At 46.6% G+C, this 22,120-nt stretch overlaps 1 protein-coding gene across 2 annotated transcripts in view; it reads right to left on the bottom strand.

Moving 5' to 3' along the window:
• Positions 1-22,120, bottom strand: part of LOC135914684 (uncharacterized) — a 200,187-nt gene that overhangs the window by 146,117 nt on the left and 31,950 nt on the right. Inside the window, exon 1 of one of the 2 annotated variants that reach the window (XM_070537521.1) lies at positions 9,135-9,202. The exons of the other annotated variant lie outside the window; for it this stretch is intronic. The gene's annotated coding sequence lies outside the window, so the exon portion shown is untranslated. Of the gene's footprint in view, positions 1-9,134; positions 9,203-22,120 lie in introns of those variants that run through there. 2 annotated transcript variants of the gene reach the window in all.

Below are 22,120 nucleotides of genomic sequence, written 5' to 3'. Positions count from 1 at the left end.
ACCAGCTTCGTCTTACCCTTAGAAAAGTCGCGACGACTTATTCAGCCATTTCATTACGTACAGCAAGCGCTGCGCCGATTGAACCCTCTAGGGAAGTGTACCGTGCGTGTTGTTATAAGCGGCGCTTTATACCATGTTGAGTTCGTTGTTCTGCCTCGCTGCTCCCATGCCATGATTTTAGGATGGGACTTTCTGTCCTCTCATCATGCCGTTATAGATTGTGCCCGTGCTGAACTCGCGCTGTCGCCATTCGGCACCAACGTTTTTGAAGATACTGATGACACTTCCAGTCGTGTGTTCGTCACCGCCGACACCGAGATTCCTCCATACTCTGCCGCACTTGTACCCGTTTCCTGCGTTGGGTTTTCCAACTCCACAGTTCTTTTCACGCCGTCTCAGCTTGTTGCTCGCCGCCATCCTTTCTTGCTTCCTTTTGCCCTTCTTGCCATTCGACAAGGTTCGAGCGCACTTTATGTGTCGAACCTGTTTCGTTGCCCTGCCAGGCTGCTCCACAATGAGTGTCTTGGTTATGCCGACGAAATCGAACCAAGCTTCCTTTACGATGTGCCTGACGACCCGGCTTCTCCTCCGGTTGACGCTCTGGCCCTTCAAGTTTCTCCTCCCACGCCGCCGTGTGACCCAGCATTTTACCAGAGTATTGATCCCAACCTCACTCCAGCGCAGCACGCCCAGATCGTCCATCTTCTAGACCGCTTTCGCACGTCATTCGACCTACAACAATCTCGTTTAGGCCGTACTTCCACTGTTGTCCATCACATCGACACCGGCAACCATGTGCCTTTACGCCACAGACCGTATCGTGTATCCGCCACGGAGCGTAGCGTGATCGCTGAGCAAGTTGCAGACATGCTCCAACGCGGTGTCATACAACCTTCGCACAGTCCCTGGGCTTCTCCTGTAGTGCTGGTAAAAAAGAAAGATGGCACAATTCGCTTTTGCGTGGACTACCGGCGACTTAATAAGATCACACGCAAGGACGTTTATCCGCTACCCCGTATTGACGACGCGCTAGACTGCCTCTAAGGCGCTGAATTCTACTCATCCTTAGACTTACGATCCGGGTACTGGCAAGTGCCAGTGGCTGAGTCCGACCGTCCGAAAACGGCCTTCATCACACCTGACGGTTTATTTGAATTCACCGTGATGCCATTTGGCCTGTGTAATGCGCCTGCCACATTTGAAAGAATGATGGACAACATCTTGCGCGGCCTCAAATGGCAGATATGCCTGTGTTATCTGGACGACATCGTTATCTTTTCACCGGACTTTCCTTCCCACTTACTTCGACTTGAACGCGTCCTAAAGTGCATCGCCGATGCTGGCCTCCAGCTTAACTTGAAGAAGTGTCACTTCGCTGCCCGGCAGCTGGTCATCCTCAGCCATGTCGTGTCGAAAGAAGGTGTACTTCCTGATCCGGCGAAACTACAAGCTGTTGCCCAGTTTCCCCGACCAACGACTTTGAAAGAACTGCGCAGCTTCATTGGATTGGCGTCATACTTTCGCCGTTTCATCCGCAATTTTTCCACTATAATTGCACCTTTAACGCAGCTTCTTCATGGTGACCACAACCTTTCAACCTGGTCACGGGATTGCGATAACGCCTTCACAAAGCTGCGTCGTCTCTTGACGTCACCACCAATCCTGCGCCATTTCGACCCCAGCGCTCCAACTGAAATACACACGGATGCCAGTGGCGTTGGCCTTGGGGCCGTTCTCGCTCAGAGAAAGGCTGGCTTCGATGAGTACGTCGTTGCCTTCGCCAGTCGTGCACTCACTAAACCTGAATCGAACTATTCTGTCACAGAAAAGGAATGCCTCGCTATAATTTGGGCCATAACCAAATTCCGTCCGTATCTTTATGGCCGCCCGTTTGACGTCATAACTGATCACCATTCGCTGTGCTGGCTGTCATCCTTAAAAAAACCGTCCGGTCGTCTTGCTCGATGGGCCCTTCGACTGCAGGAGTATGACATTCGCGTACTGTATCGTTCTGGCCGAAAACATTCGGATGCGGATGCCTTGTCTCGTTCGCCACTAACAGACGAGGCTAGCTTCCCGAAAGCCTCATTGTCCGAGTCTTCCCTTGCTGCCACGGACATTCTTCTGGAGCAGAAGAAAGACCCATGGATTGTGTCCATGCTGCGGTTTTTGTCCAGCCCATCGACACCCACTAACAATCGCGCATTACGTCGCCAAGCACATCACTTCTCCATTCGCGACGGGCTCCTGTACCGTCGCAACTACCTCCCGGACGGCCGCAAATGGTTGCTTGTCATCCCGCGACACCTGCGTTCGGATATTTGCGCAGCGTTTCACGACGATCCCCAGTGCGCGCATGCAGGGGTACTGAAGACATACGCGCGTCTACGCCTTCGTTACTACTGGCGGGGGATGTATCGATTCATCCATCATGTCCGCTCCTGTTTGGTTTGCCAACGCCGTAAAGATCCCCCTCGTCGTTCAACCGCCCCATTGCAGCCTCTGCCTTGCCCAGCACGTGCTTTCGATCGAGTAGGCATCGACATTTATGGACCTCTGCCAACCACATCAGATGGCAATCGCTGGGTAATCGTGGCCATCGACCATCTTACGCGCTATGCGGAAACTTCCCCTTTGTCCAGCGCTTCTGCACGTGACGTCGCCTGGTTTCTCCTGCGCCACATCATCCTTCGCCACGGAGCTCCCAGGGAATTACTCAGTGACAGAGGCCGCGTCTTCCTCTCCGACGTCATCGAGGCTCTCCTCAAAGAATGCCGCATCATTCATCGCACCACTACTGCGTATCATCCGCAGACTAATGGCATGACCGAGCGCTTTAATCGCACTCTTGGTGACATGCTGGCCATGTACGTTGCATCCGACCAAACCAAATGGGACCATGTCCTACCTTTTCTGACCTACGCTTACAACACCGCCACGCAGACTACCACGGGATTTTCGCCCTTCTTTCTCCTGTACGGACGCGAACCTTTTTCCACAATGGATACTATCCTTCCGTACCGCCCTGACTCCACGGAAACAACTACCCTATCCGAAGCTGCTGCACACGCAGAAGAGTGTCGCAAGCTTTCCCGTATATTTACGTCAGAAGACCAGCAACGCCAGAAGCACCATCGAGAAAGTTCCAATGCTTCTGTATCCTATGCTCCTGGCTCGCTAGTGTGGCTTTGGGTTCCAGCCTCTACCACTGGACTGTCACCGAAACTCGCGTCGAAGTACCAGGGCCCATACCGCGTGATCAAACAAACGTCTCCAGTCAACTATATTGTGGAACCCCTCGAGCTACCTTTGGATCATCGCCGCCGTGGACGCGAAATTGTGCATGCCCAGCGTCTCAAGCCCTACTATGATCCGCCTGTGCTTTCCTACCCGTAGGTCACCGGGACGGCTTCCTTTTCCGCGGGGGAGATAACTGTACTGTAAAATAGGGAGCAGTGGGGCTGTGGCTAAGAGAGAGACAACGACGACGAGAAAGAACAACCTTGTTTCGGTGCTCGGTCGGCTGCACTACCTCTCGCTGCTCCAACGTTCTAGTCGCGAACGCTTACTGCTCAAAGTGCTTCGCGACAATTTATATATATATATATATATATATATATATATATATATATATATATATATAAGCTCTTTTGAGCTCCGGCATCCTCTCTCTACCTCCCCCCCATGACCGGCTTCGCAGACTTAAACATCCACATTTTGCCACTTTGACACTCCTATTGCTAACGGATTAAAAAGAAAGCGTCACTGAACATCAAGTTTTGTTCCCATAGCACCGCACCACTGTTCATCCGTAGCGTAGCGGGTTCTGAGCGGGTGCACTCATACGAAAGGTTGAAAATGTGCACCCGGGCACCTTCTGAGCATGTCCGGCCTCTCGTAAAACATCGCTTAGACGGGTAGCGTGCCTCCAGTTTGCCAGGAAAGCAGAACCCAGATGGATTTGCCCGACTCGCAGCAAGGAGGAGCGAGGAAATGGGCAGAGAGGAAGGGGGAGATATGAACGCCCACGTGCTGGAGTCCTCGGAAGAAAGGTTTTCGAGGTTAGTCGCTGGACCGTCCGTCCGTGCCTTCGCTAGTATGGTGCAGCAGGGCGGAACCTGCGTCTGGGGCCGCGCTAGTCAAGACAGGTCACGAATCATGTGCTAGTGTGGTAATCGCTTTCTCTCTTTCTTTTCCCCGGGCATTCTTAATTATCTTTCACTGCACTATCGCTCACGTAGAAGTGAAATGGAGAAGCGGGAAGCGAGTGCTTTTAACCTTCCTTCTTGATGATCGAGCTGTATCTACCAAACGTCGTCTTTTCAGACGAATGCGATTTATGGTATGTAAGAGCACTCCGTTGTTAAGCACACTGACAGTACTACTTGCTGCAGTGATCTTTCAGATCGTAGAATTGTTTCCAATTATCAGAGCTCAGCCTGCCGCTTGTAGTATCGGTGTTCGGATCAAAAAGGTTTGCGTCGCACTCCAGAAACACTTTAGGCCGATATGCACCAAGATTTAAATTTTCTTGGTGTACCATTTGCCCTTAGAGACACTTGATTCTGTGTTAGTTACTTATTTTTAAACCTCCGAAAGGGCGCTTAGACTGGGTATTAGTTTAGAGGACAAGTGCAACAAACAGAACGTAACTTCCTGCTGAGGTTTCAAACAAATAGGAAAATGACTAACTGGGCAAAAACTGGGCAAAATACGAGAAGGGACAAAGACGGCAATAGAAAAACTGGGCGATTGCTACTCTTATTCTCTTTTGTCGTCTTTGTTCCTTCGAGCTTTTTATAAACGGCAAACACCTCCGCGATTGTTTTGCATGTACCCTTCGCATATACCCTGCCGATAGGCCGCTTCTGCAAGCTTCAACACGAATTAACAATTCGCTCGAATTGGCACTCTCTTAATATGTGCACTATCTCCATTTAAATTAAAATATGTAAACAACTACGAGAATGTTGAAAACATTAGAATCAATTATTTATAACGTTCCTCTGAAGTTAGAGAACCGGCGCTTATACTAGCGATTATTCGCGAAGTAACGAATGTGTAGCTTTGCACAAGGTCCGCGTGTGTTCAGTGACACTGCACGCAAACTCAGATGCATATTACTTAGCAAGTGCACGCAATACAGACGCCCGACGGGCGCATCAAGGACAACGACTGTTAGTACGGGTTCCCGCACCGTTGCATTGTTCAGGGCATGTTTGGTCGCGCCTGAGTAATGCTGCGGTCGAGTTGATAGCTCGGCGCTCGTTTCCCGGTGATACCGAGAGCCTCCGTCGGGAACGGCCTAATGGTCTCTATGCAAATACCCTGATGCAGCGTGGTCGTATTACAGCGCGATGCTTTTCGCCATGATACTGTCGCGTAGTAGTGACGGGGAAGAACACAGCAGCAAAAACTTTGAATAATTTAACTAACCTTATACTAGGCGAACCTGTGCCCACGAAGGCAAGTTACACTCAAAGCGCAACGTTAGCGCTGAACACGGTCGGTGATCGTCGAAACCTCCCTCATCCGCCGGTCGAACGCATCGGCTTTTATGCATGAGTCAACGAACATTCTAGAGTAATCGCTGGTGCGCGCGTGTCTTCCAGGAAGTACTACACAATTCGCGTCGCGCATATAATCAGATAACCCAAGCTTCAGTGACGCTAGACAACGGATAGAACCATCGATAACATTCCCGTAAGTACCAGTTATACGGGTGCGTCTTGCGCTGAGCGATAACATTAAGCTGTTAGTGGGCGAAATGCAGTTCCCGAGAAACGTAAAATAAGTGCATGCGTCAACACTATGAATAGCAAAATTGAACGGGTATCCTGACGTAGACACCGCGTGCAACCGTTAAAGGTGAAGTTGTCTCTTAAAGGCCGAGACGTTGGGAGAATAGGGCACTGGAGTGCCGGCTCTATTAAACATTTAGAATAAGAACCAGTGACTCGGAAATGTGAAAAAAAAACAATAAAGAGAGAAATCATAGAAATGACATAGCATACACTATGGCGTCAATCAAGCAAACCCTGTGATGTGTACTGTATGCATAGTCAGGGCGCATTGTATTGATAACATGCAAAGATACAACTGCATCGCACAATAACAGAGCATTGGTAATTCATGACCAGAAAAATTAACCTTGAACAAAGCGCATAGTAAAGCACATCACTACGGATATTACATGTAAGCCAGTAAAGTAATGAGGAGAGAGAGAGAGAAAGAGAGAGAGCGAATAATAAATGAAAGGCAGCGAGGTTAACCAGCACTGAGCCTAGTTGGCTACCCTACACTGTAAGCAGTGAAGTAATGATGAAATCATGGAGTAAGCTGTGAACTTAGTTGAACAATAAAATAGCAGGTCTAACACGTCATTCAACTCTCCACTTGTTATTTTTTTCCTGCGGCTAAATATTGCAGTTGCAATCGTCTCGGTTGCGAAATCAATATATCAATTCCTACTAAATTCTCGTATGCTTAACAATAAACTTTACGCTTAGCTACTGCGATCTCTTAACACACCACATGATACCTCTGTTTTAAACACTCCGTTAAAAATGAAATGAAATGAGGCAACATTCCTTCGTGTTTAATGTGCAATTGCAGATAGCTCGTTATACATGTCATGACTCGCTATTTCACCTTCCAAGCGGCTGGTGACTACTACATTTAATGCAGAAAACCAAATGCGGTGTTCATGCATGATGGCTCCCTGTTATTGCGATTTGGGAAGGCGTCACACATGGATATTGTCAAAGAATCTAGTGGTGTACGAACTCTATGTAATATAAACGTAAAAGCAACGAAAGCTATAGGTGCGCGAACATTGAGCACCGTAGCGACGTAGTGGCTATAACGTTGAGCTGTTAAGCAACGAGGTCGCAGGTTGAATTTAGGACCACGAGGGCCACGATTAGATTCTGGCGAAATACAGTTTCTATATGTTTCTATTGACCTAAGCGATAAACGAAAAAGCATGCTGAAAATATAATTCGAGGCAGCGAGCATTTACTGTAGCACCGAAATGCGCCCCAACTTCTGCTTCAGTACGTTAAAGAACCCCCCCCCCCCTCCCCCCCGGGGGGGGGGGGGCAGGAGGGTCAAAATGAGCCTGATGCGACCACTACGGCACGCTTCAAAACATTATCGTTGTTTTGATACGTAAAGCCCAAAAATAAATATTCAATCATGAATATATGATATTTCGAATGCAAATCGATTAGTCTTTACTGTTATTATTTTTCCTTCGTATTGGGTTCGAGAATTCGCTGTTCGAAATTGTTTAATATTCGTGCCTTCTCGACAGTGTGGCATAACAGCACTTACTTTAATATCGGGGGAGGCAGTCCGATGGAAGCGATAACTGTTCTGAATGATTGTGGTGCAGCGGTTACTGCGCGGAAGCATCAGTTCCCGGGTGAACGCACGGAGCAGGTTACTCCCCCTTCAATATATTCCCGAAGCCGCCTAAATCCGCAAACAACGTCGGCAGACGTCGGGCCAGGGGTAGAGCTCTACTCGAGCATGTCCGGAATAACCACATTGAGGCAAGCTTCGTGGATGCCGCGGCATATGTCCAACAAGAGGCATTCGCCGTCTCCATCGTAGACTCCAATTCAAGGCTCACTTGCTGCGCTACGGTACGCACTTCAAGGCCCGTGGTAGCCGAACAGGTTGCAATCGCGCTGGCTGTGCTCGATGGTCGCAGAGAGGCAATATATAGTGATTCCAAGGCAACCATTAAGGCCTACCAAACCGGTATTGTCTCCCCCCAGGCCCTCCGCATTCTCCAAAGCGCCAAAAGTATCTCTCCGCATTCTCTATTTTGGTTTCCCGCTCACTTGGGGTCGATTGAGGGTTCTCCCTCTAACCCTAACGAGGGCGCACACGAGACCGCGCGAGGACTCACTGACCGCGCCGCCTCAGCAGTCCCTCAGCCCCGCGGGGAACCCTTGCTTACGTTTAATGAGATCACCACGCACTACTATCTCTCAAGACGGGTCTTCCCCCTCCCGCACCCCGCCTTATGTAGGGCGCGGGCGGTTACCCTTCGACTTTTACAAGCCCGTGCGTACCCTAACCTCGCGGTTTTTCATGCCATATACCCCGAAAGATATCCAAGTGCGGACTTCCCTGCCTGTGGACTAAGGGCAACATTGGACCATGTGTTGTGGGAGTGTGAAGCCATCGGCTCCTCCTTCAGCGAGGATAGGTGGGCTGCGCTCTTGGGCAGCCCCGAACTCAGCGACCAAACCCTGGCCGTCCAGAGTGCCCGCGATCGGGCCGTCAAGCTCGGCTTGGCGGTCCCTACGTGGGACTAGCCGGGTGGCGCGGGGTCTCCCCTGCGTCTTCTCTGGACCAAAATAAAGTTACTTCACTCACTCAAGCCGCCTAAATACGAATTAGTTGTCTCAATTTAGGCAAAGCAATTGATTATTTTGCCAGTCTATCAATGGTCGCATCTTGTTGTAGTATCACAATTCTCTCCTTCGGTGAACACAACACTGTGCGTGTATCTTGTGCGACACGTGCTGTTTTCTCGTTTCGTTACCATCATTGTTATCTGCATCAGGTTTGACAAAGCGACTCTCTCTCATTTACGACTTTTCCGCTGAGTGGACGTTCCACCGCAATCGGCATTACGTGCGTGTAATAAATAATATGAATAAGCCTCACTTTCGCTGCGATAGCATTATAGGAGGATTCCACCCATTTTTTTTTAGATATTAGTCCAAGAAAACAAAATATGGGCAGATCCCGAAGGTAGTGTATGTACTGTAACACGGCGTCCCAAAGCTCTATAGCAGTCCCAAAGGAACAATGCGAGAAAGCAACACGTGACGCACACGCCAGACCTTCTAAAATAACAAATTTGGCCCGAGAGAATCGTGCGTGTGATAGCGGTCTGTCGAAGCGCGCATCTAGGCCACAATCGGATTCATGATTCTCTCGGGCCAAAAATCTCACTGAAAAGCATATCGTGTGGAAAACACGCATTCTGGATCGATATGACAAGCCTATGATTTCAGCAGCAACTCCTTTCATTCAAATGATAGTTCAACTTAAACATCTATACTAACAAACGGCATTTTGTCCAGATTGGTATTCTGTACCAGTATCCTTACCACCATTTGAGTGTTCCTTGTGAAGATGGACCGTGATCTTCGCAGCACGTTTCAAGAATGAAAGAGGAAATGAAATGTGGCGGTCTGTGTATGCGTCTTCGGCACCGTGTAACTGGAGGAAACATCTTAGCTCGCTTTGTGTATCTGTTTTGATTCCCGCAGGAGTCATGCATGCCTGTAACAAATGCCATGAAAGAAAAAAAAAGTTGCAGTCATGGATTAATTATTAGACCGTTGAGCTTCTGTGTCGAAACACAGGTGTTCGATTCCAGTATCAGTCGCGCATTTTTTAAATACATCAGCATAGGCACACTTTACCCACTTCAGAGAGATCTAACAGAAAACTCTAGGTGGTGTTGAGCGCACGTGACTGCGTCACAGTGTGCACGGAATCGCAAGTTTGCAAAATATATCTCAGGGGCGAAAATTTGACTTTGATAATCGAGATTGCGCAAGGTCGCGGGATCGTGCGTGCGCGTGAGCCCGAGGTCGCGGGATCGAATGCCGGCCACGGCGGCCGCATTTCGGTGGGGGCGAAATGCGAAAACACCCGCGTACTTAGATTTAGGTGCACGTTAAAGAGCCCCAGGTGGTCAAAATTTCCGGAGGCCTCCACTACGGCGTGCCTCATAATCAGAAAGTGGTTTTGCACGTTAAGCCCCATACTTTAATTTGTTCAGGTGTTTCAATGGAATGGTTTTCTAAAAAGTGCCCATTTATGCCGACGGTTCAGGTAGTGGAGCATCATGAGGGGCCCCGTTGCAAAGACGAGAGAATGAAGAAAAGATACAAAAAGACGATCACATTCTTTAATGTATACGGGCTATGTTTGCCTGGCCATACGCCTGCATTCTACATGCTCCGCCTGATAAGCTTGATGTGCGAAAAACCGCAGCCGTGACACAGTGATGTAAACTTGCATATGTGTACATGATTAATGATCAACCAATCAATCAAGCAATTAATTAATTAATTAATTAATTAATTAATTAATTAATCATGTTTATTTAACTTGTCCAGGAACAACTCTTGGGTTTGAGTGCTGGCGCGTGGTAAAAGAATATACAAATACATATATAGGAAGAAAACCTTGAAATAAAAAACGACAATTATGAAAAGGAACAGTTTATAAACAACAATATCCACGGTGAACTCACAACAGAAAGGCGGAGCAAAACACGAACAATGCGTGAAAGTCAATAAAAATAAATTACTCAATCCAACCTTTAGATTATGTGCGCAAAAAAGCCGTGAAGTTTTAATACTGGCACACAGGTGATCTAACGAACATATATTGTACAGCTTTAAAAATAAAGAATACAATGGCAAAAGAAAAAGATGCATGTACAGAAAAGTCATTTGGGCGTAGAATTAGCACACACTGAACATGGAAAGTTGCTAAAACAAGGTCTTATCTATCAATAAAGGTAAGGTAAATCGAAAAACAACAGAATTTTACTCAGCAAGTATAACGAAAAAGAAAAAGTCGCAGCTTGGCCCTAAAGGCGAAGCATCGATTCCGAGAGAAAACTTGTGGACAGCTATACGAAGTAAGGATAGCAGCTTCATCGGCCGTATAAACTAGTAAACATAGGCATACTAACTAAATTAACAAGCATGTTGTCATGCGCTCACAAGCAAAATATGAACGCATTTCACTCGATGACCACGGGAACAGGCTGTCAAAACGCTGGAGTAATGAAGTGTGGCAGGAGCAGCGAGCGAATTGACCGTGCTGCGTCTCGCATCAACGCGAACTAAGCCGAGGAAACATTGCGCGTGGTGGTCGGTGTTCCCGTCGCAGATGGCTTTCAATGTACTGCGGCCCGGGCCGCCCGGGGTATAAACTTGCATGATTGGTGACTGTTGAGCGACCACAGTGAAATCCGCGTTGGTTCGGGGTTAATAAGTTCTTTACACTAGAAGACACAGTGGTGTGAAGGGGAAGCTCGAAAATTTTCGATGTGCCACTGAGGAGTGAAATTGGCCTGTAGTTCGGGGCATTAATTTGGGGGGACAGACCTGCATACAGGAAACACGAGTAGTGTCCAAGTGCGTGGAAAGGCGAATGGATTCAGACTGTTATTAAATATAGATGTTAAATACCGGCACAAATGTGTCGCCGTAAGTTTTTAAATTGGCCAAGGGAAAGCCATCCGGACCCCAAGACAATGAGGGTTTCAAACGTCAGATGAGGGTTTGAAACCCTCATTGTCTGGACCCCAAAATGAGGGTTTCAAACGTCAGACCTGCAGCCTGGTAGTGCGCGGCGTCTATAACGCCTGGGGAGCTCATCCAACTCCCCCCCCCCCCCCCCCCGCCATACGAGGCCACCGTTTGTGAACTGTATTCCCCGTGAGGGTGGTTGATATGGTGACCCTGTTGAGCTCACAGGTTCTGAAACACAGAACGTGTCGAGCAGGGATCGTTGTTTCATAAAATATATGCAATCACCCACACATCACCATAGTGCACAAACACAACATACACAATCACCCGTGATAACAGGCAACTATAGAGTGTACGAAAAGAAAGGGGGGTTAACCTAGGGGCCCGATTTTTATTAGTCATATCATAAGAAGCCAACAAACACTGACACCCAGGACAACATAGGGGAAAAAACTTGTGCCTAATAAATGAAATGAAGAACCGATAAATTAATGGAAATGAAAGTGGATGAAAAGGCAACTTGCCGCAGGTGGGGAACGATCCCACAACCTTTGCAAAGTAATGCGAACGTTGTGGGATCATTCCCCACCTGCGGCAAGTTGTTTATTCATCCACCTTCATTTCCATTAATTTATCGTTTCTTTATTTCCTTTCCTTTCCTTTATTTCCAACGGGCTCTTTTGTTCACATACTTCGGGATCCTTGCAGTAGCGCTGTGTGTGTCAGATGTGCCTGTGTGTCAGATTTGTCTCGGATAAAACGTTCAAAATTCCTGTATAGTTCAAATAACTTATTTTGGAAATAACTGGAGCTCATGATTCTCGAATTCCGCCCCCTGGAGCACTGTTTACCTTAGCTTCCATCGCCCTTCAAAGCTTACACGAGGGACGATGTTCTCTCGACGCTCTCCGTTTGATGTTCGCGCTTATCCAGTTTAGATCAAAACTTGCGCCTGAAGCACCTCCGGCATTTTGTAATCAAATTGAGCAGTGAGGCGCTCGCCCTTTGATCCGGTGAATCACGCCGAGCACTGCGTCGCAAACGTTTTTTCTCTAATAAATTCGAGCGTTGCATGCGCGACTACCATTACTCGCTGTTTCGAAGAGGCACGTGTATTCCGCGTGCTCTTGCGCAAATAGGCTCCCTAGATGAGCAATGAAAACAGACAATACAGCACGAAGCCGTTTTTCAAAAAACAACTTGGGCATTTCTCGCCGCAGAGATTTGACGACATGAAAAAATGAAGAACTAGAAAACACAACAAACATTTGAGTTGGCATGTCAATTGCGCCCGTTATGTTCGAATTAGAGTGCCGGGAACTCTGGTGAAGTTCACTTCCGATTCTGAATAGCGAGAAGTTTCCCACGCCTTGTTTTCATATTCTGCCCCATGTATGCCCATTATGTGCATGCGTGAAACTTAACGCTCAGTGTCCCAGTCACTGCACATAACCCCGCTTGCATATAGTGCAGTGCACGATTCGGCTCGGAGAAAGGCTTAGACGCCGTAGGTCAAGCTGTTTAAAAAATGCGTGCGAGATACGAAGATGTGACCAAACATGTTTTATTAGCAGTCATGTTAGGTACACTAAATCTCGTCACGTACTATTTTGGTCACATACTCGGTTGGACGCCTCTCCAAAGCTGCATTCACCCAATAAAAATGTTTATTCTCTCTCTCTGGACAGTTCAGTGGCTCGCATTATACCGCACTAACACAAACGCATTTTGGCATATTTGCATGATGCTCCATTCTCAATTTGAATACAGCAGCTCACGGAGGAGAAGGGTGCCTAGATTCAGTTTCTTCTTGGAAGCTTTATTCGCTTTCGCATGGGTATTTACAAAGCTACCTAATTCACTTGCACATACACTCTTAAAACTGTTGCATTATTTCGGGTGTATATTTGTCACACAACGATAATCGTCATCTCCTTTGCTTGCGTTTCCTTTCTTAAAAACGCTGCGCTCACTACTTTCCCGTCAAGAATGCTATATATGTCACACTGATAACGCTCATGCCGTCCACGACTTGGAATTCCCGGGCTCGCAGCGTTAAAGAGAAGAAATACGGGCAAGTCAGATGACGATTATTGTTGTGGGACACGAAATGTCCCAAAGGGTGGAATTTTTTTTAGGGCTGTAGTGGTCTTTCATGTCGAATGCGATCTGAGGCTTCTCCCTGGGCGCACGAAATTATCCTCACTGGACACAGCACGAGGAGCGGAATAAATTTTGTCGCCGTGCGAAAAACTTCGTGCTTGACGATGACCATATGCTCAAAGTCACAGCGCGGCGCGGCTACAGAACTTCACCGCTAAGCGTAAGGGACCGAGGTTATGTACCTCGGTCCCTTAGCCAATGCCTCGGCCCTGCTCTCAGTGTAAGAAGGGCCACCAGGAACACCATTAGGAAGTGAAAATGTCTGAGCAGAGCCTAAGTCAGAGATTATCAGATGGCCTATCGTGTAACCGCGTCTTTATCGGGGGCGGAGAAGGGGGACCGTAGAACCACTTTCTGCTCCATCCAATTGGGTTAACACTTGACGTGAACACCACATGGCGACGCCAAAATCTTAATTATTACCCGGGCCACTCTGGGAGTCAAAGTTCGCTTGACACTGAGTAAGTGAAACACTTGCTCTTATATTTCCCAGGATATATTTCTGTCCATCCAATTCCGCTGACTCCAGCAGTGAGCGTCGCAGAAAAAGTCGATGCGAACCGAACAGTTTCTCTTAAATTCGGCGGGAGCTTCGCAACCCTCAATGAGTATTTTTCGGCAGCGCTCAAACAACGCAAAAGTGATGACCGTGTTCTTCAAGTACGACCACTCCCGAAGGACTGAAATTGTGATGATATCGGCAGTAGCATGTAATATAAAAAATTTAATAATTTTTTAAAACGGTCGTGTCATTGCCTTCATCGCTAAAGAAGAAACTTATCGTAAACGTGCCGAATAGAAGCAAAGCTCGGGGTACCTATGTGTCACCTGATTGTGAAAGGATACGGTGCATGGTTTTTAACGTCCATTGAACTGTTTTACACTTATGATAATTGCCACTATTGTAATAACTACCCAAGTAAGTAACGAGGAACAACGGTCAAACGTTTAGACAAGGGGCCCTGTCTGCGTAAGTTCAGCATCCAGCATATTATGCTACTGAAGGTACTGCCTCATCGGCAATTTCTTTTTTGTCAAGTGTTGTTTTAGTCGTTACTTATTCCCTCAATTCTGCCAGAATTTCTCATAAAATATTTTCTCCCTTTCTTGTTAATTTCCTTATTTCTTGTTAGTCAATTTATTTGTTGACATATGACCAAGTCACGTCGCGGGTACGTGCCAAGTTGAAGGATTCAACATCCTCAGCGCCGGAGCTTCCGACGTTGACATTTAACAAGGTAGCGAAAGAGGCAAGTGCAACTACACGAAAGATCATACCACTCAGTGGTGGTTTCACAGGGAAGGCAAATAAGCAGTTCCAGGGCCATCAGTACAAGAAGGACAGTCTCAGAGCGATGGGCCTCTCGCTGTCCTAGACCGACAAAGGAAGACATCGGCTTCAAAAAGAGAGCCCTGATAATCGGCGTAAGGTTGACGATTACGCTCACTCATTTAACCGTGCTGTGGCCCTGTACTGGTACACGTTCAGCCCATTGCATGCAGTCATTGACGTTTCGGGCCAACCTGATAATCGATTTGTTCGTTTATTTAATCAATCAAGAATGACCTTTATTTAAACAATTCAAGAAACTCGTGCAATATACTTAAACGATAAGTGTGTATGGCTAGCAGCTCTTCCAATACAGAAAATACAGGAAAATTCTGCAGTGGGCAAAGTAATTATACACGTACCACAGCTTTTTCTCAAGAATAATGAATGGGCAGAGTGAAGCGAGTACACGCACACACAAGTGCGCACACAGGATACCGAGCGCGTGTGTGTACACTCACTTCATTCTTTCTACTCGTTATTCTTGCGCAAGAGCTCTAGTACAGAAAATACACATAGGTCCATCACGCACATGTTTGCTCAACAAATATGAACATTGTTTAAATGAACAAGTATTCATTCACCATGGAAGAATTATGACATTTCATTAGACTAGTTGAAAGATTTACATGGATGGTCAAAGTTTCTGATAAATTACATTCATTCAGGCACAACGTTTCAATTTAGCGCGCCAAAAAACTGTATAATAATCGTTCATCGTACACATTTCTTCAACTAGGAAGATCTAAGTTACTGTTACTTGACTGTCTAGCATTTTCACAGCGGAAGTTAAATAAAGGAAATCATCTAGAGGACAGCAAACCGTTCACAATGCGGGAACAAGTGTGTTCGTGGAGGAACCACCCTGAAATCCTTGCACAAATTTACCACCGTCGCACTACATTGAGTGCATATCCAAAGTAGTAAGGATAGCACATTTTTAAGTATAGTGGCAGTTATGTAAACTGTTTGCCTTTCTTATAGGCTACGCGCAACGCCACTGAGTGCCCCGTCTACTGTGGTTTTCCTCGAAAGCGAGCATAACTTACTGAGGTCACAGAACTTTGACGCCTTCTTGCATCACAATGAAAAGTAGTCAGTGCTCGCCCCACCCCTTCGTTCCTTGCTTATTTTTTTCTCAGCCGCAAACGTGGACGCATGGCCCGCAAAGTGAGTCCCTCCACACTAGCCTCGGCGGACCACTCCTTCTATTGGAGCCTTTGGGGCTCTCCGAATGGCTTGCCTTCCGGGCTGCACATTATTCTGCGGAGAATATGCGAGACGAGGACCTGCTTTTAGCAGAGTGATCATTCACAATCAGGCTTCGGGCAACCAGGCCTGTCGCGCAGCTATAGCGCCTCGCAGTTTTCACCAAAGGGGTCCCAGTAGTTTCAAAATCCTAGAGGCCAACGCTGTCAATGCCATCTTCCAAGAGCTAAACGAGAATAAATGTTCGGCAGCTGGCAGGTATACCTTTGGCTCTGACTGAAAAAGAAGGCACGAGCTGTTTTATGGTAGACTGCGCAATGTCATTCACCGCAGGCGTGCGAGATATGCGATACTCTTTGTTCGTTGAACCATGACATGCGTTCTGCTATTAGACGATCACCTATCGTGTTCAAATGTAAGATCGCTTTTGTCGTAAGATAGCTTCTCGCCCTTCGTTCTCTTAATGAAAGAAAAGAAAGCACACTTACTGATTAACGACTTAGGTTGTCGTGTGACCATAGGTAGCAACTGGCATCACATGCCTTAGGGAAGGATGAAATAATGTGGATAGTTGTGCCATGCCGTTTATTCATTATTTATTTGTCCTTTATTGAGCTTATCAGCTCGCCACAGACAACCTTGCTTGAGTCACTGAGTTTCTCTTTGTCATTGCCTAATCCACACAACAAAACAACTGGCCGGATACAAGACTCCCCTAATTGCGCACGTGAGGGCAGAGATTTACTGAACCCTTCCAGTCAGAGCTTACTCTTTCCTCGTTAGTCATTCTGATTACTGATTCCGCATTTGAGTGGCTGACACACCAATGTGCGGCTCCTGCGGGGCTAAAGAGACTATTAAACACATCCTATGCCTCTGTATTGCTACGACGTCCAGCGTCACCCTCTCATGAAAGCATCAAACCGGCTGGACATCAAACGGCTTTCAGAAGCGAAGATCAGTGGACCATGTATGTACGCGTTGCTGGCGCGCATAGCAATCAGGGCATTTCTACATTACTTGACGTCTACAGGTCTCTGCGACCGTTTATAGACTTGGTGCGCTCTTTCAAGTGTGCCGCAACTAGTGCTCTCTATGCCGCTTCCCTTCTTGCTCTCTTTTTCGCCTATATCCTATTTCCCCGGTACAAGGTGGCAAATCGGACTTGCGTCTGGCTAGCCTCTCTGCTTTTCTTTGCTTGCTCCGTTTCTGCCAGAGAGTTCTTGGCCACAGCTTCTCGCAAGCAAATCTACTCTTGCCGATGCCATGACCGCGCACTGGCGCAAAAAAATTGCTGTTATAGATACGGGGCTGAACGTAACTGCTTTGTTGTTGTCGTATTACTGGCATCAATAAGGTAAGGTACGCGAACCATTTTGGCGGTGTATTATAATTTTTCCTAATCTCATTTTGCGGATGAACTCTGTCTTCTCATTTGAGGCAACACGTTGTTTGCATTTAAACCAAAGCGTAGTATTATGAACATAAAATTGGTGCTGCGCACTAGAAAAACATCAGCACCAGTCGCAATAAACTCTGTTTTTTAAGGCTGCCTTCATGTCTTATGCGAACATTCCTTTACAGACGTAATTCGCGAATATCCGTTAAAATAGTTTAAGCATGCGCTACACCAAGGCTCATATCCTAGTGCGTGTGAAGCTCTGGAGCACTATGGCATAACTTGTGATCCTCCAGGAGATTAAAAATTAAATAGGTAATGTCTGAACTGTGGAGATATGGCTGCGCCTTCTATACTAGATTTCGCACTGACATTTAACATGCAGAACGGAAGGCGCCGTAAACAAACTGAAGCTAAGACTAAGCTACGACACACTCCAGACAGTTCCAAATCCGCAACAAGCGATTCGGTGATATTATATGCAGGTGATGCGAATGTGATGGAAATGGGATACACGCGACATTAGAAACGTCCTTTAGGCTTTATTACTACTGCAACCTGATACCTTTAGTTATTCTTGTTCCCTATTGCTACGAAAGAACATGCTTCTCTCTAATAAGAGCTACATTATATATAGATTTGGGGGTGGGGGAGGGGGGTGGAAGGCATATAACGTGGTGCGCACTGATCTGTCGGACCATGATACCAGCGGCTGAAACTTCGACGTAAGCTTATCTCACGCGCCTACGGCGCCATAGCGGAGAGAAGCAACGGGCGGAGTCGGTGATGAATTGGCTTGGCTCGTGGCATCTGCAGAGGGAGGCTGCAGACATAGTTGCTTCTGAAGGGCCCAGGCCGCCCCAAATTACTCGCGCGCTTTCCTCGCTTCACGGCCACAGGTGTCGGCTTGCACAGCGTCCGCTCCCCGCTCTTTCTCCGTCTTGTCTGCGCAGGAGGCCGGCAGCTGGCTCCGCAATTCCCGCCTCGGTAATCCGATTTCTTCGGCCCAATAATTAGGTTATACGTGGCGAACTGCCATCGGCGCCGACTGTACCGCCGGGAAGAGCAGAACTACACGCCACGGGGAGTTGTGCGCGCCGTCTCTCCGCAGCGATATGTCGCGCTTCTAAGCAGAGAAAACGGCTCTGCCGGAGGAAAGGTGAAAAAGTCGGCTTAATGCTTGCGGCACTACGCTCTTTGACGAAAGATAATGCCGACGACTTCTGAAGCCGAATTGGCTCCTTTTTCCCTATTCGTGCCATCCTGGAGCTATAAAGCACTTAAATAGGTGTCGGATAAGTTCACTCATTCGCTATCTATCTATCTATCTATCTATCTATCTATCTATCTATCTATCTATCTATCTATCTATCTATCTATCTATCTATCTATCTATCTATCTATCTATCTATCTATCTATCTATCTATCTATCTATCTATCTATCTATCTATCTATCTATCTATCTATCTATCTATCTATCTGTCTGTCTGTCTGTCTGTCTGTCTGTCTGTCTGTCTGTCTGTCTGTCTGTCTGTCTGTCTGTCTGTCTGTCCGTCCGTCCGTCCGTCCGTCCGTCCGTCCGTCCGTCCGTCCGTCCGTCCGTCCTTGAATTTTCCTGTATAGAGCGCGTTTATTTTTTCATTCAGTAAGTTAACCATGTTAGCGTTCTGGCTGTGCGAAGGTTACTCCAGTGCGGACTTATTTCTCATTTCTACGTATTAATGCGTACTTCCTATTCGACTCCATTTTCTAAGTGATGCCGCGCTCATCGATGTAGTGGGCACACTCGTGCGAACGCATACGGTCGCTCGGCCTGAGTCCAAGTGCACTGAACATACCTTAAGCAGAATACAAGGCCTCTATGGAAGGGAGTTACACACAGAATAAGCAATTACGCATACAAAATTAGTTGCGTATTCCACGTTTCTTCTGAGTGTGCAGATGACACTCTGCGCTTGAAGGAAGCCAGAAGGGAAAGACAGTGGCAGTACTAGCGAAATATATTCATCGGCCATTTGATTCAACATGATGATAAGGCAAGTTATTAAGCTTAAATAGCTATTTGTTAACGCAAACAGACCTGTGACAAATACGGCTGTTTTAGAAAAATTTTTATGAGTAAGCATCGGCCGGCTGTGATGTATGTGTGTGCGCCGATTATAAAGAGCCTTTCTTTATTTTGACCGAAGTTACAACTGAATGGAGTGAGAATCTTCTTAGCTAGCGATATAAATAGCTTATAAATATAGAGAGAGTGAAATATGTTTTCCTAAAACGCGCAAGCCGGAGATCATTTCATCGGAGTAATGTTTGACATCCACCTAACAACAACGTCAACTTGACGGCGCACTACCTTGGCCAACTCGGTGGCCTGGTCCTAACCTGAGTACACTGTCTCGAGCCGTACAGCTGTATCTTAGGGTGCAAGTAGAATGACTTGCATTAGCACTCAAGAGCGCCGGATCAAAAATTACAAAAAGCCCTCGTTGCCTGGGCCGAAAGCATCGCTCCTCGTGAGGGGACATCCTAGGACTCAGACCTGCCAGATCATAACTGAGCAGAATCTCAATAAAGTTGTTACCGCCACCAAGCCACGAGCTAGGCTCCGGAGTGATCTTTTCACATGCCAGCTAGAAAATTGCTCAGGGCTTGATCAGGGGACTAGAACCAATCTTCCAATCTTTTAGGATTAGTTATTGTCCTGCAATGAAGCATTTATTGTGACCAAGTGATTTCTTCTGTTTTTCTAGTTGTACGTACCCACTCTTGCTGTCTCTTCTTTGAGACCGCAGTATAAATAAATAAATAAATAAATAAATAAATAAATAAATAAATAAATAAATAAATCGATTCAGATTCTGTTTCAAGAAAACCAAATGGGCATTGTTCCTGTAATCTTATGAACGTCACATTTTGCTTTCATACATGTCTAAATCAGAAAATGAAGAATGAAAACTGCGGGCACACTTTGATTTTTAATGTAAGTCTTCATGGTTGGCTAGTTCAAATGAAAAACAATAAGCAATTGTTATAAATATTATAAGCGTAAGTTCAATAATTGCTGCACTGCATACATCGAGTCTGGCAGAGCTGAATGTGCCTCAGCTTGAAACCACATCGTCGTTTGTGGGGCGGTGCTGTATTTAAGAATTCATGCTGAGCATGGAGCTGATATACGAAATCGAGGAATGGCTACCAAAGAACGACGCTTTGTAATATTGAAGTATCCTGCAGTTTTCTTGCGGATGTTGTCCGGCAGAAGGCCTGTGGGCAGGTAGCTGCAACCTCGGCTGTTAAAGTAATATAGAAATGGGAAACATTGCGTTTGCTACAGAGAAGAAACAGGGAGAAGAGCACGCTCATACAAGTATCACATGCAGCCATATGTTGCTAGCGCGGTATATTGCACTTTAGTAAATAATTTAGATGATTGCAGACATCACCATCACACCAGTGTTGCCCAACACTTCCCTGCGCCTTGCGCAGTTCTGAGCCCTCTGCTACATCCATAGAGTTTCTGGAAACGCAGTAGTTCCATGCCGCATGGTACTTCACGTACATGCTGTAGGTAGTCTGTGAATTTCTCCTATATATAGCACCAATGTGAGGCTAGCAGTTAGCGTTGTATACGTCTTTTCTACTGGCGTGCGTTACAGGCATCGATATAATGTTTCTAGAAGCGCCGATTGGAAAGATTTGCACCACACGACAATTTCTGGATTAGGATTTTTGCTCGAAGCGCGTCTGTGCTCACCACGATCTATGCTATAGGGCTCCCCCCCTGTCCAGTCTTCCTCCTGGGCAGCCGGTTTTCCGTCATGGTGCTGGCTGCCGGTTTGACCTCAACAATGGCACTTACTTTTCTGGCTTTCGGGTTCTCCTTCAAACGGCGCGTAATTTGCATCGCATCACAAGCGCTTCGGGTCGTTCCTACATAAAAAAACAGTTGAATTCTCGCAAGCGGATTCATTCACAACTCCTTACCCTGTTCTGTGAAACTTTCATGGAATCCAAATTTATCGACTGAGCGGTCCATTATTTCACTTTTTTTTCTGATTTTTCTCTTGTGAGCCCTTGAAAAAAATTGCAACGTTAGGAAGGCTAGCTCGCGACCTCAGTGCTGTCGTACTGTAGGTGAATGGATAATCAGAGAAGATAAATTGTGCAGTTCGGTTTTGGACACATTCTAGCATATTAATATGGTTAGATCGGTGTGGATCCCAGATAGCACATGCGTATTCCACTTTAGTCCTAATGAAAGTGAAGTAAGCTAAATGTTTGACCGGAGCGGGAGCTAGTCGAAAATTGCGGCTGAGTTAACGAAGCACGCGGTTAGTGTCATTAGTAATATTGAAAACATGGTTTCACCAGGACGTATCGGAGCAGAGACTAATTCCAAGGTACTTGCAAGAAGGAGCACACTGAGGAGACAATGGTGCCGGAAATTCGATATTCATAGATACGATACGATGGTCTGCGGTGGAAAGATAAACGTCATGACTTATTAGTATTCAAGCTCATTGCCCATTTTTTTTTCCCCACGTGTCGATAAGGCAGAGATTATCGCTAATTTGGCGATAGAGCAGGCAATCATCAGCAAATAACTATTTCACAGGAAAGAGTGGTCGCAGGTGGTTTATGTATGTGTTTCAATGCATAAAACAGCGGTTTCTTAAAAATGAACTGGAACACTTTGAAAATTATTATCTCGGAAC

This window comes from Dermacentor albipictus, chromosome 4, assembly GCF_038994185.2.
Source record: "Dermacentor albipictus isolate Rhodes 1998 colony chromosome 4, USDA_Dalb.pri_finalv2, whole genome shotgun sequence".
NCBI classification, from domain to species: Eukaryota; Metazoa; Arthropoda; class Arachnida; order Ixodida; family Ixodidae; genus Dermacentor; species Dermacentor albipictus.
Note: the sequence above shows the minus strand (reverse complement) of the source record. Positions and strands in the feature narration are given on the sequence as shown.